Source organism: Sphaeramia orbicularis, chromosome 17 (assembly GCF_902148855.1).
Source record: "Sphaeramia orbicularis chromosome 17, fSphaOr1.1, whole genome shotgun sequence".
Classification (NCBI taxonomy): Eukaryota; Metazoa; Chordata; class Actinopteri; order Kurtiformes; family Apogonidae; genus Sphaeramia; species Sphaeramia orbicularis.
In genome coordinates this window covers 44,678,230-44,704,852 of record NC_043973.1, presented here as the reverse complement: position 1 = coordinate 44,704,852, position 26,623 = coordinate 44,678,230, and the positions used below count along the sequence as shown (strand labels likewise).

Sequence of the window (26,623 nt, the reverse complement as noted above, 5' to 3'; positions counted from 1 at the left end):
GAATTCATGAAGAAGACTGTGCGAGGAAAATGGTGGTCACACCAAATACTGACTGGTTTTCTGACCCCCCTGGACCACCCAATACAGTAAAACTGCACATTTTAGAGTGGCCTTTTATTGTGGCCAGCCTAAGTCACACCTGTGCAATAATCCTGCTGTCTAATCAGCAGCTTCAGGGTGGGGAAGCAAAATTTACAATGAACATTTAGTTGTTTTTTCTCAGCAGGCACTACGTCAGTTGTTTTGAAACCAAACATATATTGATGTCATAATCATACCTAACACTATTATCCATACCTTTTCAGAAACTTTTGCCCATAGGAGTAATCAGGAAAGCAAACGTCAAAGAGTGTGTGATTTGCTGAATGCACTCGTCACACCAAAGGAGATTTAAAAAATAGTTGGAGTGTCCATAAAGACTGTTTAGAATGGAAAGAAGAGAATGACTATGAGCAAAACTATTACGAGAAAGTCTGGAAGATACTATTAAAGAAGAATGGGAGAAGTTGTCACCCGAATATTTGAGGAACACTTGCGCAAGTTTCAGGAAGCGTGTGAAGGCAGTTATTGAGAAAGAAGGAGGACACATAGAATAAAAACAATTTTTATTATGTCAATTTTCTTGTGGCAAATAAATTCTCATGACTTTCAGTAAACTAATTGGTCATACACTGTCTTTCAATCCCTGCCTCAAAATATTGTAAATTTTGCTTCCCCACCCTGTTGATATGCCACACCTGTGAGGTGGATGGATTATCTCAGCAAAGGACAAAGGAGAAGTGCTCACTAACACAGATTTAGACAAATTTATGAACAGTATTTCAGAGAAATAGGCCTTTTGTGTACATAGAAAAAGTTTTAGATCTTTGAGTTCAGCTCATGAAAAATGGGAGCAAAAACAAAAGTGGTGCGTTTATATTTTTGTTGAGTGTATTTATTAGTTATTTATTTTATTCATATGGCAAATACAGGTCCTCAGTAACCAGTTTCGTTCTCTTCTTTGTGATGGAATGACAAATAAAACTCCTTTGAATCCTTTGAATTTATTTTAAATATTCATAAAAATTAAATTGTTTGCTCAATTGTCAAAATTTCAAAACATGCTGATAGAATAGATCTTGTTCTTTCTATCAATGTCTGAGCATGCTCAGTGCACCCCCTGTCACCTTTATAATGGGGGCAAAACCCATAGCAGTGAATGAGACCGACTCACCATAAAAACATCTATTCCTTGTGGGGTTTTTTTGTTTTTGTTTTTATTGTTGTTTGCAATGTTGCAGTGATTTTCCTTTTTTAAAATTATTTTAACCATTTTTTTTCATCAAGTTTTGTCCGTGTAACTGCTTTTTGGGGTTCAATCAGGTGCAAAAAAGCAGCTGGACTAATTTAGAAAATAAATAATTAAATAAATAAAAACACTGGACCAAAATACAAATCCTTGCTGTTCAGTGTGTTCCAGTTCACAGTTCATGTCCAACATCCTAAATTTGTTATTGATGTACATTCTGAGTGCCTGATTTAGTAAAAACCTGTCAAACTTCAATTCCTCTCTTTGCCTTTTTCTGTTATTTCACCTGTTTTGACCCTAAAACATGAAGAAAAGGAACACAAACACATACTCACACCAGCTTTTATGACACTGAAATGGACGCAGATTCAGCCGTTTCAGCCGTTAAAGGGTTAATACCTATTAAACATTTCAGATCAGTGGATGCATTTGGTCGTCAGCTGCTGTTCAGGTCTTTCAGGGTTAAAAATATTAAAATTCTTCATACTGCTGTTTTATATATGCACAAAGGCACACGCTTCTTTGTCTTAAATTTTTATTAAAAAAGTCAATCAACCAAATCTGCTCCACTTTGATCAAATATGTTATTATTATGCACTTTTCAGCCTGTACTCCAGAAAATATCAGATGAGAGAGAATAAATACTAAGAGGAAGTTGAGAAAAGCTGCTGCTAAACTTCTGCAGACATGTTTCCAGTAGAACATTCACAGTCTCTGGTGGACTGGACTCATCCTGGTTCTACTAGGTCTCTGCTCTGGTTTTTGCAGCTTCGTGCACAGACAAAGACCCTGCTGGGATTGGCTTACATGCCCCTGCGGCTCCGGCCTGTGATTGGCTGGTTGTAGTTGTATGCTCCAATCAGAGCGAAGGTCAGTGGTTTGAAGTTTTCAGTGGTTTCAGCTCAGGTTTTCAGTGGGAATCTACATGTTTGTTAAATTTAGTGTTTGTCCATTTCTATTTTTCCCTACTATTATGAGGTTTAAGTGCAAAACTGAAGTATTTTTTGAGCAAGAAATGTCTGCACACACTTTATGGTTTATATGTAAAGCAATGTATGGTTAAGAACATGTACATAAAACACACTTAGACCCTATAATTAACCCTTACATGCACGAGTGTCTGGACTTGTGTTTAAATCAGTGTGTTTTATGCCACTTTTGTCATTTTGACATGTAAAAAATAATCATTTGTATTATGTTTCAGCCCACAAAACAATGATTTCATGTTTGAAATACATTTTAAACAGTTTTTTTTTTTTTTTTTTGGTTTTTTTTTGTAATTTTGATTTTTTTTTTTTTTAATATTTTGAAAATTTGAAAAGCAAAGTATATATAACATATAATATATAGTATATATACCAGCAATAGAACAATGTCAACATCCATTTTGTGAGTGTGTGAGTTCTTTGGTTTTGCTGTAGAATGAATGAATAAATGAAAAAATAAATCAAATGAAATTCCACTGAAAATGAAAGTGGATCATTTTGACCCACTCATGGAAGCTTGGGGTAACTTGGAGTAACTACAATTTCATAAAATTTATAAAACGTACAGTAAGTTAAAAATTTAAGTAGCACTACAGCAATAACATGATTTTTTTAAGAATACCTGGAATATGAAACAATAACAAGCTTTCTTTACAAAGATAATGCAAGAAAACAACCTCACCAGGTCATTTTTGACCCACTTATGCATCTAAAGGGTTAACAACACCACCTATCTGCCTGTTTCTGCATTTGTCAAGGTCAAGGTTGTGATGAACTGATCCAACTTTTTCAGTTTTTGATGTTGATGCCTTGCGTATTAGTCGATACCTGATACCGATCCGATATCATTGTTGATTTAGAGCAACAATGATATCGGCACATATCCCAACCCCCCACCCCAAATTTCTTTTCAGGGTTAGCAGGTAGTCAATGATAAGGTGAAGGGAGCTCACTTTCACTTTCTCACAGCTTTATTTACAGAGCTGTATGACCCACCACATCCTCCACATACAGATATTTATCTAATTATTTATATTTTATTTATTTAATAGGGAGAGTGCATATTAATGAACATCTACAACAATTGCAGCTGTAAATATGCCAGATTGTAGCAGCAGTGCTAATTTCCATCTGTAGTCCCTAGGCAGGTGACAAGAAAGACAGTTGACAAAAAGGCAAAATATTGTAAGACATCATAAAAAGACAGTAGACAGAAATGCAAAACACCCTAAAAACACACAGAACAACACAGTGAGGATGATCTACTGATGGTCACAGGCTTGGTTTTCCTTCATCCAATGTTTAAGTTGTGATTTGAAGGAGGCATATGATTGTGAGTCTCTTATGTTGAGTGGTAAACTGTTCCAATATTCAGTTCCAGTGACTGAAAGTGCAGTTTGTCCAAAAGTAGTGCACCTGCGTGGCACCTCACAGTCTCCTGGAGCTGTGGCCCTGGTGACCATCCCACTGACAGAGTGGGATTTGATAAAATCTGTCAAGGGAAGAAGGGCAAGTCCATGCAAGACTTTATATATCAGGCAAGCATTTTTAAAATTCACAAAATTATTAAAATTAAGAAATTTATATTTATCTAAAACAATGCAGTGGTGAAAACTAAATGTTTTTTTTATCAAATATTTTTATGGCTTTTTTTAAAAAGTGATTCTATGAGTTTGAGTGATGTGCCAGCAACAAGTGACCAGGAAGTTCTACAGCAGGAGTGTCAAACTCATGTTAGTTCAGGGGCCACATACAACCCAATATGACCTGCAGTGGGCCAGATAATTAAAATAATAACACAATAATACAAAAATAATATCAATTCCAAAATTTTTATGGCTAATTTCTATGTTTTAGATTGAAAAAAAGTGAAATTATATTATTAAAATTTTTACATCCTTTAAAAAAAATGTGGAAAAACATGAACAACTATAACCAAAATGAAATTTATTTAGAAAAAAGTGCTATTTTAACAATTTATGCCATTATTTGGCTTCAGCTTCTCATTTTCACATGTTCATTACAACTTACAGATCACATTGGATCTACAAATACACAAAACATTTAATAACAGACAGAATATAGGTAAAATTACTCTTAATTCTCTCAAGACATTTCAGGTTGTTCGTATTTGTTCAGGTTTTTCACATTTTTTGTAAAAGGCTATTTTGTAAACGTTAACATTTTTGTGTAATTTTACTTTTTTTTTTAACACTGAAACAAAGAGAAAAATATGTGGTTTTCATTATTTATAGTTTATTATGATAGTATTTTACTGGTCTGACCCATTTTAGATGGAATTGACCTAAATTATTTTGACATTCTTGATTGTTAACATCTTCAGTGTAATTTTTGTGTTTCACTAATTCAGCTTGCGGGCCATACTGGACCCACTGGCGGGCCGGTTTTGGCCCCCAGGCTGCATGTTTGACACCCCTGTTCTACAGTATTCAATATGAGAGAAAATCATGGAGTGTAAAAACATCTTAGCAGCATGTAGGGTCAAGAAGGGTCTGACTTGTTTAAAATTTTGCACAGATCTGTCAAGTTACTTTTAGAATTACATTCCGCAGGCATGACATAGCTGTGTCGCAAAAATTTAAAGAGGAAGAATCAGTCTTACAGATCACTTGCTTTTACAGATCCCCGATCCAGCTAAAATGTTGATATCGGGGCCTATATCCCAATATTCTAATGTTGGATCGGTGCAACCTCAGTCAAGGTAACTTTATTTGTACCTGTAGGTAGATTTGTTCTGCAGTAACGCGAGGACATCCGCATTATACAACATTAAAACAAAACACAGACACAGAGTACGATACAAATACACATGGGCAAGTACTGATGGAGGCTCACCGACCTGGACTCAGATAAAAATAAAATATAAAATAAATTAAGACACCAGGACAAAGAAAATGTCAAACTGTAGTCACTAGAAGACTTCAACAGAAGGTTAAAAGGTTAAGAAAAAGTGCACAAAGTCAAAACAATAAACATTTTCATCTAGATTGTTTACTCATTCCATATAAAGTTTGTCTTCCCATTGTTGTTCTCCTCTGTTTTTTTTTTTTTTTTTCTGGTACAGCAAAGTCTGAAGCCTCGGATTCAGCTCCTCACCCCAGTCAAAGACACACTCCTTCCTTCAGTTCCTGCCTGTCAATCCCCACTCATGCATATTTTTCTTTCAGTGTCAGGTTTGAAGACAGTGAGTCAACAATGGGCCCGAGCTGCCGAACGTTAGAGCCCCTCGGCCCTTTTAGACTCCAAGTACAATGCAGGTCTATGAGTCACCGCGACCGCTTTAAGCTCAAGTTACCGACTCGCTCTGAAACTCAAAATGCACATAAATATGAACATATATGCATCAAAGTGTCAGCAATAAATCATGTGACACAAGGTACCACCGGTATGAGGAAACATCTCCATAAAGAGAGCTGATGTCTTTAACCCATAAAGACCCAAACATCCACCAGCGACCAAAAGCTAGCGGTGGGTGGATCACTCCAATTATCAATAGTATCGATACCAAGTTGGTATTGGTATCAGATCGATACTAGAGTGGTGATATCGATACTTTAGTGTCAGTTTTTCAGGTGCGCCCGCCCACCAGCACACGCACAAAGCATGGAAGAGCAGCGCCATGTGGTTACATTTTCAGACCGAAAAGGAGACAACAGCAAAATGAATAATTTGTAAAAAAAAAAAAAAAAAAAAAAAAAAAAAAAAGCCTATAAGATACAGATAATTTAAATTTAATTTTTGTATTGCAGTTTCTGAACACTACCTGAAAAAAAAAGATTTGTTTTCCATTGATCATTTTGTGCACTTTGTTAATTTAAGAAAAAAATTCCAGACATGACAATGTATGGAGAAAAATTGTTTTATTATTGTTCTATTGTTTCTGAAAAAAACTTATTTTGATTATGAAGTATTTTCTATTTACTCATAAACTTTGCCCTAATTCTGTCCTGGGTTTTAACTATTTAATAATAACAAAGGAAACAAAACAGAACACTTAAAGGTCATGAAAATTAATTGAGATTTAGCAATTCGATTATGCACCTTAATTATTGAAACATATCGGTATTGGTAGTAATACTGGCGATACTGGCCCTGTATTTACTTGGTATTGGATCGAAACCAAAATATGCAGTATCGCACACCACTATCAAAAGCATCTACCAATCTAAAATGTTTAATATCTCTTGATTAGGGGTGTAACGGTGCACTTGTTTAGACCGAACCGTTTCATTTCGGGGGCCTTCGATACAATATGGAGGTGTACCGAAGGAATACATGTAGCCTATGTGAAGAATGCAAAGACTGGGGACGCAGGATGGACACAAGCAGAACCCATGTGCAGGTTTTCTTCTGTATACATTCAGCAGTGGTGAATTTTCAACGCCATTGTAAAAACAAAACAAAACATGACAACAGAGAATATAAAACAGGCATGGAAGCCAGGTCGGATGTTTGAAGCGTGTTAAGTTTCACTGTCAGTTTTTGGTTTGTTGTAGCTTTCTTTCTTCTGAACGACCAAAAAATCATTTTTTCAAATATCAATTTCCATGTATGAGTTTCAGTTTTGTATCATATTCAATCCACTGGGTCTCAACGCTCAAATTGTATTATTTTTGAATAAACAAAAACATAATATAACACAAACATGTCTAACAAATTGGTAATTCTTTTTCAAAATTGTCACAGTTCTTCCTCGTTCCTCATTAATGACAGTCTTGTAGTGTCACTGGAAAGGCCTCTGGTGAATGAATTCATCCCCTCTGGTGGATTATCTGTGTATTGCATGTGCTTAATTGCATCAGGTTTTTCAAGACAATAAATATCACACTGATCATGTAGAGGGCTTCAAACATCATGTATCAAATATGATATGTTTGGTGTTATGGGGTTAAACTGGATTGTCTTCTTCACTCTGAATAGAAACATACCCTGAAATGGTGTTAGGATTGAAGGGGCACATTTTCGCCATCTATTGGTGGGAGGTGGAAACACGATTTGGTAACTATTTGGAATTATGGTCTGTTTTATTCACTTATGTTGCTTATCCTAGTGACGCTAGATGTCAAGTCCCCTCTTTCCTGTCTATATATGTATATCTAATTGTAGACATCAGGTTTTTCAAGACAATAAATGTCACAGTGATCATGTAGAGGGCTTCAAACATCATGTATCAAATATGATACGTTTGGCGTTATAGGGTTAAGAAAGGTTAAATAATGATAAAATTTCATGTGGGAGCTGCCACAGAAGTAGTAGTAGTGGGTCTTTATGGGTTAATACACTTTTTACTGGCTCTACTGGAGATGCCGTGGACCCAAAAACATGACACGGTTGGATTTCAGGTTGAATGTGGTAACAATATGAAACGTAACACCCCGTTACTTATATGAACATGCGCCAAAGGCTTTGTTCGGATCCAATTTGTTTCTCAGATCAGAGACAGCGGTCCAGCCCCCACCCATCTATCTGTATGTTTAGCTTTGATAACAATGGGTGTGACTTACTACGAAGCTCCTCTACAAGGAAAAAGTGATTTATGTTGGCGTCTGTCCACTGACTGTTGTCCTCCGTCAGCAGTCGTACGGGTGGAATAGACTCTGCACTTCCGTCACTCTGGATTTGACCTTATTGAAAAAGACACTTTGACAACACGATCCGATTTGAGCAACTGAGACACATCTGCAGATCTGACTGAGAGGATGTGGAGTTTTTGGGACGGACTTACGAAAAGTTAATCAGATAACAACTTCAACCATGTCCAGAAATTGTAGAAATAGAAAATAAATGAGGCTTACGCTGTTAGGGGACGACCGCAACTGTATATATCCAAAATCCCCCCAATCCTCCACTATATAATAAAGCAAATAAATGACACAATGTACAAAAGATACCAACTTAATTGTTATTCAGAAAGCAGATTGTGGATAGATTTCATATGAAATGTAACATTGTATAGAGATACCCATATAACTGTTTATTTGATATTTTCAGAACATTATCAAACATGAAATGAGGCTTATTATCATGGTATGCACCTCTGCAAGCAATAATTATTTTCTGAATAATGTCAGAACAGGTATTAGATATTTGTTGGACGATCAATATGAACCAAGTTGGAGCTTGACTGGCCGACTATTTCCTTTATAATGCAAAAAAAAAAAAAAAAAAAAAAAAAAAGGATTTTTCAAAAGAAGCTCCCCCAACCATTTGGAAAAAACTAGGGATGCACTGATACAGATTTTCCAGACCAAGTACAAGTACTTACATTTGATTACTTGCGATATCAAGTACTGATAAGACTACTTAATAATACTATTACAGTTCTTAGTTCCTTTTGAAAATGTACTTTATTGTCATTATCATTATTCTGACTGTAACAAAGTGCTGCTACTGACATTTAATGCATTGGAGCAAATGTTTCTCAATCAATCCACCAGAGGGCGCTACTTTTAATTAACCATACTGGACAAATACCACAAAGAAGAGTAAAGTTTTTTGAGAAGAAGCTACGATACTGGTATCGGTATCGGTGCATCCCTAGAAAAAACACACCACCTGGTTTCAAAATATAATATCATGTAAACTCAAGGTAGTAGCAGGAAGAAAGAATTGTTAGACAATTAATATGAACTCAATTTGAGCTAAATCGACCAGATAGTGGCAGAATAATAGTACGTGAACCAATGTTTCCCCACAAAACTCCACCTAGTGCATGAAAAAGACACCGTATGAACTCAGGATGGTAGCAAGAAAATGGACATTTGTAAGACAGTCTAATACATAAACATATCCTCTGTTGAATGGTGATATTAAAATTAATATTTTTTTTACACTTATTTTTTATTAGTAATTTTTTCCTTTTTTTTTTTAACACAAAACAAAGTCATGACAACAACATAATAAACATAATAACATTACAATAACAAAACAAGCAGCATTTGGAAAGTAAATATTTGTTACTATTCAAAACAAGGTTAACAATTGGCACCTGTATGTAGCATCAATAAAGCCATGCAAATTAAATCAGATTTGAGCAGCAGATCTCTTTTATGTGTCAGTACCCACATTAATTGTCCCTAAAAAAAAAGTAATCCATTTTTTTTCTACTTTCTCATGTCGAGCTCCGCATGCAGTCTCAAAATAAGTGTAAATCTATCCACTTTGTGGGTTTCATCAAATTAATATTTTTAAATAGTCGGTGCATGTGCTTTGGCATTTCCTATTGGTGATTGTTGTGGAAATTATCAGCTGACCACTCACTCAAAGAGGAGAGAAAGTTAGAGTGAAAATAAATGATCATTTATTTGAGAAGTCATTCACAGAGAAGCTCTGTAAGTGAGTCTGATTAAACAAGAGAAAACTAAAGATCATATAGAACCAAATCCAACCCCCTCAAACCATGATGTCATCCCTTACGTACATCGTACCACTCCATACTACTCCTTCTCTGCTCCGTGAAGAGGTCATGATGACCTCTTCACCCTAACCTTGCTTGGATCCTATCTGGAGTGCAGGCGCCATCCTCTATCTACACATTCAGACATTTAGGTGTTTGGGTTTCCAATCAAGACAAGAACTCCCTTCTTGGGTAAGGATGTTACACAGTTGAAAATATCACACATAGAGACATATGACATGAATAATAACTCAGCAATAAAGACGATGTACCAGGCCATGACAACAGCATAGAAGTAAATTTTCCACCACATGATATACAGTTATAGTGCAAGTGGAAACTGACTTGCATACTGTACCCCCCCCAAACTGGCATTGGTGACCAGTGATATTCAAACTAATGCAGACAAATCCAACATGTTTTTGTCCTTTATCCACATTAGGTTTATGGCCTGCAGTATTCTTCGGCCTGGAAATTACAAAACTTTCCCAAATGCCACTATTTCCCAAACAGACAAAAAGATGAGGAGGGAAAAGACAAAGCGCTAACACATGCAATTCCTCCCCAAATCCCACCCCTCCCTCATCATCCCTTAAATATTCTGCTTTTTCTTTCTCCACATGCCCCCTTGAATGAGAACTAAAACAAAATAAATATTTGATCCACTTTGAAACCACTTCTTATGAGTAAGCAAACTCTGGCGTGAACTTTTTGCGGAGAACTATATTTGGTAATTTAATGAGTTAGCTGACACTAAATCTTAATTAATCCTTAATAAACAAATGAAGAGAGCTGCAGGAAGAGTGGGAGGAAAGGCTGATAACACCCATTATTATCTCAGTAAGAAAACATCAATGAAAGAAGCTCATGAATCATCTGAGAGTGTTTACAATTAGCACGAAGATGATTGTTTTCAAAAAGCTGATGACATTGTGTTTTTCATAGTCTCATATGTGATAAAACCACTGATAACTGGGTGTTTTTAGTGATAGTGGTCCATCAGGTCCAGCAAGACTAAATAATCTGAATCACTGACCTACATTTACACCCTACATTTTATATTTGTTCCATAAAAATGTATTAAATTATTCCCAGCAGTCTATTATGTCTATTTTGAAGCTATTCAAAATATTTAGAAAAACAAACAAAAAAATCTTGTCCTCCCATTGCAACTCAGCAAGAAAACAAAACTATAACTTCATACTCAGATACTGTGTAATGTTTTTTACAGCTGTGTACTGTGCAACTCTGTACGTTTAGTACTTTTTACTACATTTGTCTGACAGTTCTTGGTTTTCAGACACTTTTTCCTGCCCTTCCGCTCGACTGAAAAGCAAGTATGTTGATTGTGAATATTTGTGATAAGTTGTGCTCTATCATGACTTGAGTTTAAAATCCTCATCTATCTTGAATAAACTCTTGGATTTATTGGTAAAAAAATAAATAAATAAAAAAATAAAATAAAATAATAATACTAATAATAATAATAATAATAAAAATAAAAATAAAAATAAAATAAATAAATATTTTGAAGCTATTCTCTTGGTTGCAGTAGTGTATGTTAATTTAGAGCAATTTTCCAATCATATTTCACCATCATGTGTTGCCGGGTAAAATAAATCTGTGTAATTTAAACCAACCAACCAACCAACCAACCAACCAGTCAGTCAGTCAGTCAGTCAGTCAGTCAGTCAGTCAGTCAGTCAGTCAGTCAGTCAGTCAGTCAGTCAGTCAGTCAGTCAGTCAGTCAGTCAGTCAGTCTGTCTGTCTGTCTGTCTGTCTGTCTGTCTGTCTGTCTGTCTGTCTGTCTGTCTGTCTGTCTGTCTGTCTGTCTGTCTATCTATCTATCTTGCCCTAAATTTGGTCATGTTAGTTATTTCAGTGATACTGTCCCCATCTTACTGCTTGTTATCTTTAGCCAAAGCATTTGAAACTGCTTTAAAAAATGATTTTAAAAATATATATATTGGGTTCTTTGTATCATATTGATGGTATATTATTGATATTAATTGGTGGATTAACCCTGTAAAGCCTGAACCATTAAATCATTTACAGAAAATTCCAGTTCTTTGAAAGTGGAGCCTTTATTGGTCCTTCTGAATAACCAAAAAAGTTTTTTTCAAATACAAATTTCCATGTTTGAGTTTCAATTTTGTATCTTATTTATTTATTTATTTATTTATTTATTTATTTATTTATTTATATAGTTAGTTAGTTAGTTAGTTAGTTAGTTACTTAGTTGGTTAGAGGACAGTGTGTAGTGGTTTTAGTTACAAAGAACAAAATGCATGCACCAGATTTAGCAGAGAAGCTAATTTCCATCTGTTGTCCTGGACAAACAACTAACAACTATGTGATACATCGGGTCTCAATGCTCAAATATTATTATTTTTGAACAAACAAAAACATAATACAACACAAACACATCTAACAAATTGATAATTCCTTTTCAAAATTGTCAAAGTTCTGCCTTCTTCCTCATTAATGTCAGTCTTGTAGTGTCACTGGAAAGGCCTCTGGTGAACAAATTCCTCCCCCTGGTGGATTATCTGTGTATTGCATGTATCTAATTGTATACATCAGTTTTTTCAAGAACAAAAACACGTCACTGATCATGTAGAGGGCTTCAAAACTTGTGTATCAAATATGATACGTTTAGCATTATAGGGTTAATATTCTGACCCAGCCACTAAAATTAGCACATTATATTCACATTTTTATGTCTGAAAGCAGAAATATTACATATAGCTTCTTTAAAAGCAGACTGTCTTCATTTATATGTTACTTATTATTGAGAAAATGTGGTTATTGATTAATCTAATATAGTAAAAAAATATCACACTGATCATGTAGAGGGCTTCAAAACTCATGTATCAAATATGATACATTTGGTGTTATAGGGTTAAGTGAGCTGGAGGTGTCAAATACGACTGGTTTTGGAAATGAAATGGACTCATGGCCATAGAAAACACAAAGAAAAAGTCATCACTAAAAAGTGAAGCAGTGAGACGAACACTTAAGAAAGGAAGTGGGATGAGTTTAATTAGCCTGAAAGAGAAAATAAAGGCATAACTTCAATTACTTCGCTCTAAACTGCTTTCAATTTGGTTTTCTACGACTTGTAGGTCAGACCTGAGAGAAGCTCCTTCCTCCTGCTTTGCCAATTAGACTCAACAGTTCCACAGAGAACCATGACTCACATTAATTATCCAGAGGCTGAGAAGCGACGGCGGAAACAACACCCTCCAAAAAAAAAAAAAAAAAAAAAAAAAAGACAACTACCAGAGAGTGAGTTTGCTAAGATCCCTTGTTGCTGTTGTTTTCCATTGGTTGCCTCTTTCTATTCTTTATCGTCGTCTGCGTTCGAGGCTATTTTTTTAACCGCTTTCAATCGCTGCATCCTTCAAAGCGTTCTCGGACGCACTGAAGATAGAGCGTCTATTTTCCATCTAAAGTCACTGATGTTACATTATTGTTAGAGCTTGTAAAAACACAGTAGGAGGTCATGTTGGAAATGATGACGGTAACAGTAATGAAAGGTATTCTGGTTTGTTTGGAATCTTTGTAATGACTGCAATTAGCTTCTAGCCTCATTATATGTTAATTAAACGACTGCTTTTTTTGTTTCTTTTTTACCATTTCCTATAAAACCTAATCTTACTGGTAGTTGTGATTAGGGAAGGTTGTGTACATTACCATCAGCTGCACAAAAACTTTCACTACTTTGCATGTTGTGGCTAATTGAGACACGTTTGGAACTAACAAAAATTGCTGCAATTGACCTTGTGATTGTGGAAATTTTAACATGAATTAATTAAGGGTATGGGGGTGGGAAATTTTAAGTTAAACTTCATCCTGCTCCTTTACAAAAGTTGGACTTTCTTTTATATATTTCTTTTAATGCAAATTCGAAATAAATAAACAAACAAACAAACAAACAAACAAACTATTAAATACATTTAAGAGTTTACTGGCTGCATATTGCACTAGACTCAAACTGGCCTTATAATGAGAAAAGATGCTGAACAGAACCAAATAAAACCCAATGGCATGTTTCTGTACAAGTATTTTGCACCTGTGTTTTTTAGAATGACTTTAGTTGTACAAAAAATCTCTGTTTACACGACAATAGAATTGAAATTTAATTGTCATTTGTACATCAGTGCACATAGAATGAAATGTCATTTCTTGACTTTTCAAGTAATTTGTGCTAGTAGCGCTTAAAGGAGTAATATTTTGCTTTTTTAAAATGGAATTCTTCATTTTCCATCATTTCCCTGTGGTCTCCATAAACTGTAAATGCTCTGTTTGGGTCTGAATTCTTCATTCATTCAACTCCACAGGTCCATCTTCGACCCTATTTCTGAGTAATGACACCAGAAAGGTGGTTTGGAGCACTGGCCCTTTAAATGCACATGAGCCACTTCAGGCCCCGCCCCGTCCAGGTTTTTGGCTGTGTTGCTGTCTTGTTCAACTAACATCTGAACATTTTCAGTAATCGGCTCAAAATTTGGACATATTTTCAGTTTTTACTACAACCGCTGCTGCCAATAAACAATTATGTCATACTCGGAGAAATGCTCATGGGAAGTCTTGACCTTATATGTGCAAATGTCGTGATGTAACTAGTTATAGACATAACAAATTAAGCAGGAATTAAAACGGGTTGTAGAAATCCACTCGATTTTTGCCAAAATAAAGATAGCTATGCAGCACCTGGAGAGTGCAAATTCAAACTTTTTGAACTATTAGGGTCCAAATACACAAATAAATGAACCACAGACTCATAAAAGTGGGTTTAGATAAATATGACCCTTTTAAAAAACATGGGAAATGAATATTTTTTTTTTTTTGTAACTCACTTTTTATTGTTGTTGTTTTTTTTTTTCTTTTCACCTATTAAACATTTTCCAGTGACACAACAGGATAGAATTATGAGAAAATATATCAATAAAAATATGAAAATCAAATGTTATTAAAAAAAAAACAAGAAAAAACAGCAACAAAAACCCCCCCCCAAAAAAAACACATTCACAAAAAAAAAAAAAAATTGCGCTTAATTACACTTATTATCACTTAAAAAATACTTTTAAACATTGAGCACATGTCAGACCCTTTACTTTTTTTTATTTACTTTTATATTTTTTTTTCTAAGTATCTGTTGTATCTGTGGACTTCTGCTTATTTTGTCTCCTCATATTCCGGTGAAATCAGTACCAGCATCGGCTCGGAAAAACCCAGATCTCTGACTGCTACTATCCAAGTGTTTTCCTCGTCTAAACTGTTGAAACAGCTTCACCTTTGCATACATTTACAGATCCCACTTTCCCCTCTCACAGCTTTCATATGCAATTTCCTCTGCTGCAGCCGGTCTGTAATAATCATTCAGGTGCAGCTGTTCTTTGGAACGACTTCAATTCTTCTTCTGTGCCTCCAAAAAGAAACACCTAAAAATATATATTGTATGAGTTCAAACATGTAATATTCAGGCGTGCACCCTTTGCTCCATGTCATGGTTTTTATTTATTTATTTATTTATTGATTACAAATATTCTGTTTTTTATGTAGAAAATCTTGTCTTCACAGGCAAAAAAAACCTAATTTAACTGAAATGACATGTTGGAGAATATTGGCTTATTATGGCACAAAAAGCACTTCCTAATACTAGTCAGGAACTCTACTTTCAAGCCATTTTGTCTCCAAAATACCAATTCTGATCTTATTTCAAGTAGGGTTTGGACTTAAATCTAGAACAGTGTCACAGCTGGACTGAAAATGAGTTCAATATACTTAACCTTATATCAGGCAAGTGACTATTTTTGGTCATTTCCTCTCACATTACAAGATAATGACAGTAACAGTTCCAGTGAGTCAACAATCTCAGGTCCAATGTGGTCTCCAGGGTCTGTAAGGTCCACCTCTGCATGAACAGTGAGTGGACCTGCTTTGTTCGGTACCATGAAGTAATAGTACTAATGTAAGGAATGATGTTCACAGGGATCATGTGGATGTGGACAGGTGTTTGTACTTTATTTTATTTTCGTCACTTATGGGTAAGGAACCATATATGGTAACTTCACTGACCTCGATTTTCTACATAACAATACATCTTGTATGACATTTCATAACAGTAATAAAGTCTTGTTATATCCTCCAATAACACACTAAGGTTGAAAGTTTCAATTTCAGAGTATTTCTGTGAGTGCCCTATAAAGGGTTAAGTCCTACACTGCAAAAATTATTACTACCACTATTACAACTCATTTTAGGCAATATTTGTAACAAAACAAGCTACATTATTGGGGATGAGTATGGTGGACGCAGTAACTGTTTAACCTCCACAAATGTATATATACTGTATATATATTTCTGGAGGTGTAACAGTTACTACCCAATAATATAGCTTGTTGTAGATGACGTTGTCCTGTTGGCCTCATCGAACCTGGACCTTCAACGTGCACTGGGGCAGTTTGTAGCCGAGTATGAAGTGAGTGGGATGAGGATCAGCATCTCCAAATCCGAGGCCATGGTTCTCGACCGGAAAAAGGTGGTCTGCCCTCTCCGGGTCGGCGGAGAGTCTTTGCCCCAAGTGGAGGAGTTTAAGTATCTTGGGGTCTTGTTCATGAGTGAGGGAAGGATGGAGCGTGAGATTGACAGGTGGATCGGTGTATCATCTGCAGTGATGCAGTCGTTGTATCGTTTGGTCGTGGTAAAGAGGGAGCTGAGCCAAAAGGCGAAGTTCGCAATTTACCGGTCAGTCTACGTTCCTACCCTCACCTATGGTCATGAGCTTTGGGTCATGACCAAAAGGACAAGATCCCGGATACAAGCGGTAGAAATGACCTTCCTCTGTAGGGTGGCTGGGCGCACCCATAGGGATAGGGTGAGGAGCTAAGTCATCAGGGAGGAGCTCGGAGTAGAGCCGCTGCTCCTCCGCATCGAGAGGGGCCAGCTGAGGTGCTCAAGCATCTGTTTCGGATGCCTCTAGGACACCTCCCTGGGGAGGTGTTCCGGGCATGTCCCACCAGGAGGAGACCTCGGGGAAGACCCAGGACACGTTAGAGAGACTATGTCTCTCGGCTGGCCTGGGAATGCCTCGGGGTCCCCCCGGAAGAGCTGGAGGAGGAGTCTGAGGAGAGGGAAGTCTGGGCGTCCCTGCTTAGACTGTTACCTCTGCGACCCGGCCCCGGATAAAGCAGCAGTAGATAAAGGATGGATGGAATTGTAATAGTGATAGTAACAATTATATATATATATATATATATATATATATATATATTACTAGGAAGTCTTGAAATAAGCATATTCTACTTAAAATAAGATTATTAGCATACTATAATCTTTAGATAATATTTTCTTATTTGAAGAAAACTTGATAAGTGCAATTTTTTACAGCACTGGCAGATCATTTTACTTGAAATAAGACATTTTGACCCAATAATTAGTTAAATTTTCTTATTTTTGTACTGGCCTTTTTTTGCTGTGTAGGACTTAACCCTTTATAGTTCAATCATGGAAATACTCTGAAATTCAAAATTGTCATTGGAGGATTTTTTTTCAAAATTTGTTATTGTCATGTAGAAAATCAAGGTCAGTGAAGCTACCATATTTGGTTTCTTACCCATAGACAGACAGACAGACAGATAAAATACAAGAAAAACAAATCTAAGGTGTTACAAACATGTATTTTCGAACATTACACCAACATCAGTGCTGATCCAGACCCCTGTCCACATCCACATGATCCCTTTGAACATCATTCCTTACATTAGTACCATTACTTCATGGTACCTAACAAAGCAGGTCCACTCACTGTTCATGCAGAGGTGGACCTTACAGACCCTGGAGACCACATTGGACCTGAGATGGTCGCCTCACTGTCCTCACTGGAACTGTTGCTGTCACTGTCTTGTAATGTAATGCGGAAATGCCCATAAATAGTCACTTGCCTGATAAAAGGTTAAACGAAAAAGTGTTATTCACATCTTGATATGTCAGGACTGACTGGGTTGCCAGATTTTGTCAAACTGTGAGAAAAGATGGCCAATCAATACCCCTGTGCTCCTTTCACTTTATCTGTCATTCAATTGGACAATATGTTGGATTTTCCCAAACAGGCACATCTCACATTGGCATGGAAGTCTTTAGAAGCTTTCACTTCACACTGTGCTCCCCGGTAGCAGATGTGTTGACAGCAAAGATGATGAACGATAAGAGGACAAAAGCTGACAGATGTGATAAATACAACGTCGAATGGCTAATCAATCTCATGTGGGTAGAAGGAAATGGAGGAAAAACAGCAGCGGGGATCTCCTGGTGTGAGTCAGCAGAGGCAAAAGAGGCTGATTGGCAGTGTGTACACAAGTCTACTGCATGTGTGTGTGTGTGTTTATGCATATCCCAGTTTTAGCGGTCTCGCATGCCTGACCTTGCCTTTATAAACCAAAATGAACAGACGCTGAGAGTGTACGTGAGGGCGCGAGTGTGTACCGTCGTCGTGTCTCCGAGTGTGTTTTTTGCGTTGGGAGTCTGGCGTCGGCCCAAGCACGAACACTTGAAAAATTACTCAGAGAAACACACAAGTATGAAAGGATGTGACAAATGACATGGCTTAAAAAATAATAATAACTTCACAGTGGTGCAGGATTATGAAATATAATGAGTCTGGCTTGTAGAGGAAGAAAAGAGGAGGAGGAGAAGAAGTGAGTGATTACTTATCTTGGCCTTCTTAAGGATGACACTCTTGCCTCTAGGGATGGGAATGGAACCGGTTCACGACAAGAACCGGTTCACAACAGCTCAGTTCCTTGGAATTGTTAGTCTGTTTGATTAACGAAGCCATTTACACTGCGAAAGTCGAAATGTTATCAAGTGTATTTTTCTCATTTCTAGTCCAAATATCTAATCACGCTTAAAATAAGACGTAATCACCTAGAGTAACTTTTCAGTGACATATAAGAACGAATTTTTAGACAATAGATCAGGAAAATCTTACTTTAAGAAATCTTACCAAGATAATTTTTACTCTTTCCATTGTCAGATTTTTTTTTTTTTTTTTTTGCTTAATTCAAGATTTTTTTGCTTAATTCAAGATTTTTTTTTTTGCTTAATTCAAGATTTTTTTTGCTTAACTCAAGATATATTTTTTTTGCTTAGTTCAAGATTTTGTTTTTTGCTTAATTCAAGATGTTTATTTTTTTGCTTAATTCAATAATTTTTTTTTTTTGCTTAATTCAAGATTTTTTTTTTTTGCTTAATTCAAGAATTTTTTTTGCTTATTCAAGATGGGGGGGGGGTTTGTGCTTAATTCAAGATTTTTTTTTGCCTAGTTCAAGATTTTTTTTTTTGCTTAATTCAAGATGTTTATTTTTGTTGGTTAATTCAAGAATTGTTTTGCTTAATTCAAGATTTTTTTTTTTTTTTGCTTAATTCAAGATTTTTTGCTTATTCAAGATTTTTTTTCTGCTCAATTCAAGATTTTTTTTTTTTTGCTTAGTTAAGATTTTTTTTTTTTTTTTTTGCTTAATTCAATATGTTTATTTTTTGCTTAATTTAAGATTTTTTTTGCTTAATTCAAGATTTTTTTTTTTTTTTTTTTTTTTTTTGTCGCTTAATTCAAGACTTTATTTTTGCTTAATTCAAGATTTTTTTTTTTTTTTTTTTTTTGCTTAATAAAAACAAGTGAAAATTATCTTGGTAAGATTTCTTGAAATAAGAGTTTCAGGATCTATTATCTCTTTATCTTGCTGCATGGACAGATATTTCACTTGTTTTGAGTACCTTTTCCCTCAGATTTAGTGCTTTTATCTCGTTTTTGGACTCCCTTTTTTGCAGTGTAAGAAGGGTTGGGCGATCAGTTGGACTATATAACTTTGTATAGACTGGAAAAAATCTAAATCTTACCAAGTGTATTTTTCTCATTTCTAGTCAAAATATCTCATCACACTTAAAATAAGACATAATCACCTAAAGAGTAATTTTTCAGTGAGATATAAGAACTGATTTTAAGACAATAGATCTGGAAAATCTTATTTCAAGAATCTTACCAAGATAATTTTCACTTGTTCCACTGGCAGATTTGTTTTTGCTTGAATTAAGCAGTCTCTGATTGGCTGCTTAGCAAAGGGGACAGTGACTCTGGAGGCAGAGTCTACAGCAAGGCGTCCTCTGTCTTCTGTTGATACCGTTAATGTTAGCGTCATTTCACTGGGTCAACCTACTTGACTATTGTTTATGGATCATCTCCATGACGACCAGGCTCTTTTCAAGACACGAAAGAGAAATCTGGCGTCTCCTCAGGACCCAAACTCACAAAAATACATCACGAATTGCGGTAGATCTACATTTATCTTCAATGTAACAAATATAACAGTATCTCTGAAAGCCTTTCGTTTTTTTTTATTTACTCTTTTTATTTTTACTCTTTTCCATCATTTTCATCTTGTCTCATCTTTAAGGTTATTTATCACTACATCATGCGAATTGTGTGCAATAAGTATACGTACTGTTAATATTGTCAATGTTGTGTCTATTCATATTCTATATCTCTCTTTATTTTATTCTACTTTTAGTACTATTTTTATTTTATTCTGTAAAATGTTATATTCTGTTATCTTTTTTTTTTTTTTTTTTTTTTTTTTTTAGTTTTTGTAATTTTATATTCACTTTAATCTTATTTTCTTAAGTATTATTATTTTTTTAAATTCACATTGTTGCACTGACTGGAGTAGCACTCCTATTTCATTGTACACAAAATGAAAGTAAAGGTTATTCTATTCTATTCTATTCTATTCTATTCAGTCATCTTTTACAATCGATGCCTCTTCTTTGTATTTGATGTGGCTTTGTTGAGGTAAACATTCATATAATTTCTGTCTTTATTAATCAGCTGTGATGTGACATTTTTGCTAAATATTTTACTCTGACAGTTGGAAAATGAATAAAAATAGTTCCATGACCCACTTTCAGTCCTGAACTGAAGTACACTTTAAACTTATTTAACTTGGATTCTATTGAATAACTAGTTTAATGTCTGAAACAAACTCTCACACTCCTTTAACTACCCCTTTATGAGGGTTTTTTTTGAATCAAATGTTAAATGTTAGTACATATTTGATATTAAAGTTAATGCAAACAGAGCTATTTGTGCTATAGTTTATTCCCTAATAAAATGAGAATCAGTGAAGAATGAAATCAATAAGTGATGTCAAGAACTCCCAACATTCTTATCAATTCCCATCCATAGAAGTGAGTGATTACCTGTCATCATTCCTGTCATTTTTGGATTTTTTCTGTAACACATTCTCATCTAGATCACGGAGGATATGACCTGCATGTCCAAGTCTACATGGCCTACTTAGACTCTAAGACTGTAACATGTACAATCCATTATTTTTCTCCTCTCAGCATTTTCCATCTCTATCTTTAGCCTGTGCATGTACCATCTGAGAGTGCATTTCTTCAGCTGTACTTAACATCCTATAGTATTCAAGGACACAGCATCCACAGTATTGAGTATCCACTCGACCTGCACACCCACGTTCACAATCTGCCTGCGCATCTTCTCTGTTTTCTCCTGCATCAAAATACACATTCAACCCTAGCAGTTCTATGTTCTCATGTCAATGTGTATAATAACATTTCACAGGCCGACGCTGCATCTGGTCTGTTAAAACCCTCTAAAGGACACTCATAGGAATACTGGGAAATACTAAATTTAAACCTTACTGTGTTATTGGAGGACGTAACAAAACTTTATTACTTTTGAGAAATTTTTCCAATTTTTTATTGTTATGTAAAAAAATCAAAGTTAATGAAGTTGCCATATTTGGTTCCTTTCCTATAAGTGGCAAAAAAACAAAACAAACAAAAAAAAGTGGTGTCAAGCACAACAAACGCCGCCCCTTGCACATATTGTATCTTATTCCAGCATCGATCCAGCTGATGTCATCATGTGCATGCATGTGCTAATGTCAGCATAGACACATTTTGGCCATTTTAAATAAATGGAGAGAAAAAAAAAGATTTTCAAAATTCATAAAAAATATGAACTTTGACCTACTTTTCCCAAAATGTAATCACATCTGTTCTGGGTCATTCGCAATCTATAAACCCAATTTCAACGCTTCTGTTGGTAACGTTTTGCTGTGGTGCAGTGCCACGGCAAAATCCTTGCTGCCACACCATACATTTCATTGAAAAAAATCATCACTGTCACAGTAGACTTATTATACATGTATATGTACATATATTATACATATAAACGTCCTGCCTGCTCAAATTAAAGTTTGTGAAGATTCAGGAGGTAAGGAAAAGGTAAATGAGTGTTAATGGTCACTTTCACTTCTGTGGTATGTGTGGCACGGACCGCACTGCCCCCCCCCCCCCCCCCCCCCCCCCCCCCCCCTTATTATAAGTATAGGAAGTAGGATGGAAACCGTCCGACACCCCGCCGGCCGAACCGCATGCAAAACCCCTGGATTACACAGCACCACACCGAGAGAGATATTTCACAGGAAAGACTGCAATTTGGTCTGAATTCAACCAATAGTTTTGCTGCTAAAATGTTAACAAACAAACCAAAAACAATACCCCTTGCATCCCCTTTGAAGGGCGGAGTCAAAATTCCAAGAAGTATATATTAAAAACTAGAAAAGCACTTGGAGAGCGCAGACATCTACCAAGGCAGATCAGTCCCCCCCCCACCCCACCCCACCCCCAATCACCAACAAAATTTAATCATTTGTTCCTTGTGCCAGTTTCAACATTTCCTGAAAATTTCATCAAAATCCATCCATAACTTTTTGAGTTATCTTGCTAACAGACAAACAAACCCCAATGAAAACAAAACCTCCTTGGCGAAAAACGAGAAAAACACACGTATGGTGAAAGGAACATGTATTTCAGAACATTAGACAAGACATTTTAGGTTGTTCATGTTATTCAGATTATTAAGGAAACTTTGTTGATGTAAACATTTTCATAATGTAATTGTACTTTTTTCGCTGTTATTATTTTACTGGTCCGGCCCTCTTTAGACCACCAGGTACCCTCACTGTTCATACAGAGGTGGACCTTCCAGACCCTGTAGACCACATTTAACCTGAGATTGTTGCCTCACTGTCCTCACTGGAACCGTTGCTGTTACTGCCTTTTAATGTATGCGGAAATTACCAAAAATAGTCACTTGCCGATAAAGGGTTAGGTTTATACTGTGTTTTAATCCAATCAGAGCCAAGCTGGCAGCGTGGCTCTGCGGTGGTCGTGTCAGTCAGTCATGTCATCTGTTGGTGCATCGGTCCATTACTGAGGTCCAGAGAGAAATACACCGTATTGACAACTGTGGGATGAATTAAAATGAAATGCAGCAGACATTAATAATCCTTAGAGGATGATTGACTATCACCATCCCCTCACGTCAGCAAAGTTGTCTCCATTTTTCTTCCTGTGACAGTTTTGTTTAACGGTGTGGGGTGGTCATTACACAGGGATTCAAGTGTCGCTTGTAGCTCTGCAGACAGTTGAAGCGCTCATATATTTAAACAGCATCTCAGGCTTTGGCGTAAATGATTTCATCATCTGCAAATGTCATAAATCGAGAATATGAAGCCGCGGCTACACAGTAATTTGTTTGTTTTTACACCAGAGGAAAAGCAAAGAGTGTATTTGGTTGAAGTACAATGTAAGTCTGGATGAGTTGAGTTTACTTAAAAAAAATAAGAAAAGTGGTTTCCGTAAAAAATATTAAGTAATGATTAACCCATAAAAACCCAAACACCCACCGTTGACCAAAACCATCTACTGATCTAAACTGTTAATGCACTAATCCTCTCAATACATGTGAATAATTGGTGTAAAATACAGTTTATCATCTTTTCATGGTCATCAGATATGACCCATTTGGATCTTCCAAGGCTCTGTGGTTACCATAGAAACACAGTCATCTTCTACAACATTGATTCACCAGTAAAACCCATGGAGTTGGATCAATGACAGCGGATGGAGACACCAAGTTTATGTTCAGTTATTGATGTATTTTACTGAAAATGTCCCTTTTTCTTCCGTTTTCTCTGTTTTGATACAATAACCTTTGACTTTACTCTGAGCTTTTATGAACATCTACATGATCAGTCAATAAAACAGTGTAGTGTTCCTGATATACATTACCTCAAATGACCTAAGTATCAAAAGTATCTATTTTATTTAATTTTTGCTTTTTGGGAACTTCCACGCTTTGTAGCATTTTTTGATACTTTTCATGTATGTCTAGAAGCCTTCTTTGTTAACATTAAACAACACTGTACTATTGTCGTGTACCAAGTGAAAACTCTAATAAAAACTTGAATTGTAAAAAAAAAAAAAAAAAGTATCAATATTTTGATTTGTCAGTTGAGTCTAGAGTGTAAAGATCTGGTATCAGAGACACTGATATTTCAGTATCGATCCACACATCACTGATAAAACCCAGTCCACAGTCTTTACTCGACTGGCAACTCCACTGAAGCTCAAGTGGCTGTGATGAAATATGGATTTTACTTGGAAACACCACTACGTCAATGAGAAGAATGAAATAATCTGATGATAATAAAAAAAACCACAGCAGCTCCCTTTCACCAGCCATGTCACTAAGACTCCGCTATTACTTTAAAAGAGTGATATTTTGTTTTTTTTAAATGGAATTATGCATTTTCAAACTTTTCCCTGTGGTCTACATAAACTGTAAATGCTATGCTTGGGTCTGAATTCTTTATTAATTCAACTATTTGTCATGTGAGATGCCTTTTAAGTGTAACATTTTACTAAAAAAAAAAAAAATCACTGAAAGTATCGGTATCAGGTACCGAATATATATGCCAAAAAAGAAATCGGTTTTGTATCGAATCATGAAAGTGTGGTATCACCCAGCACTAAAACACACTGCTTTCTTAAATGAAATCATCTCTTTAAAACCATGCATGGATTCACAAAGCTGAAGCAAGACTGAGTAAAATGTCAAACCAATCCATAATGTTAAGAAAATTTGATAGATGACCCAAAAACCTCGGCGTCTCATGTAGCTTTCAGTCCAAGCGTTGAAAAACAAAGACACAATCCAGCACAATGACTACTCAAACCTGCATGACTACAATGCAAACATCAAATACTGTAGTTCAAGAACCTAATGTCAGCCCACTGGAAATGCACAATGACTCATCCACTGAGGCCCACGAATGAGTAAAATGTCAAACCAATCCATACTGTTGAGATAATTTGATGAATGATACAAAAGTCTTGTCATCCCTTGGAGCTCCAACTCAAAAAGAAAGACATAATCTAGCACCAGTAAATACCAGTCCCTCCAGAAAAACGTGATTATGTGATTGCATAATTCAATACATAATCAAGCAAATAGTGCACATTTTTTTCAAAAAGGGCACATTTTCAGCAGAATAATCGCATATTTCCACAAAAAATACGTGAAATGTGTGGGGCTTGCATGGTTTCATATTCCTTACATTTTTCCACATTTCCGCATTTTTTTTTTTTTTGGCAAATTCCTGCAATTTCACCGCATAAAATCAGACAAAAACACCGCATATTCCATTGCATAATCAGAACTTGTTACTATAGCTGAATTTAAAGCAAGTTTAAAGGAGCATGAAATCAGTGAACTTGGTCAATGTAACTGTTTTTAAACTTGTACAAATGATTGTTTTGTCACTATCGATTGTAAGTTTTTTACCTCCGCCATTTCACTGGGCGTTTTCATCGGGGTTTGTCTGTCTGTCTGTTTGTTTGTTTGCCTGTTAGCAAGATAACTCAAAAAGTTATGGATGGATTTGGATGAAAGGTTCAGGAAATGTTGATACTGGCATAAGGAACAAATTATTAAATTTTGGTCGTGGTGGGGGGTGGGGGCTGATCTGCCCTGGTGGAGGTCTACGCTCTCTGAGTGCTTTTCTAATTATTATGTGTTGATAATGTCTTGTCAGAAACTGTGTTATGCTGCTTTTCTTGGCCAGGTCACTCTTGAAAAAGACATTTGCAATCTCAATGAGGCTTTTTTACCTGGTTAAATAAAGGACATATATATATATATATATACATATATATATATATATATACACATACATACATACATACATATATACACATACACACACACACACATATATATATATATATATATATATATATATATATATATATATATATATATATACACACACATATATATATATATATATATATATATATATATATATATATATATATATATATATATATATATATATATATATACACACATATATATATATATATATATATACATACATATGTGTGTGTGTGTGTGTGTGTGTGTGTGTGTGTGTGTCGAGGCCCAAAACGGAATCTGGCCCGGTCCAAAATGGAATTCTATTCTAGGCCGGCCTAGAATGGAATCCTGCTGCTATAATGTTATTTTTATACCATGTTTAATGCAAATGATCTAAATTATTACAAAAATCCATACATGGAATTTGCAAGTATGTGAAAAAAAAAATGAAACAAACAACATTTTAATTGTAAACTATAATACACTGTATTTACAAATAGAACCTAGTGGTACTCCCCACCAATATATGGTACAGTGAAATCGACTGAAATTGACAATAGTTACTCAAGGTATGTAAGACTGAAAATGTAAAATTATGACAAATTATGGAATTATGGATCATTGGCATTAAACATGGTATAAAAATAACATTATAGCAGCAGGATTCCATTCTAGGCCGGCCTAGAATAGAATTCCATTCTGGGCCGGCCTGATTCTGAATCGGGCCAGATTCCGTTTTGGGCCTCGACATATATATATATATATATATATATATATATATATATATATATATATATATATGGTTAGCACTCGTGCCTCACAGCAAGAAGGTTCTGGGTTCGATTCCAACACCAGCT

General features: G+C 35.6%; 1 protein-coding gene across 1 annotated transcript in view; it reads right to left on the bottom strand.

The window, feature by feature from the left end:
• Positions 1–26,623, bottom strand: part of ctnnd2b (catenin (cadherin-associated protein), delta 2b) — a 595,920-nt gene that overhangs the window by 433,562 nt on the left and 135,735 nt on the right. The gene's annotated exons all lie outside the window — the stretch shown is intronic.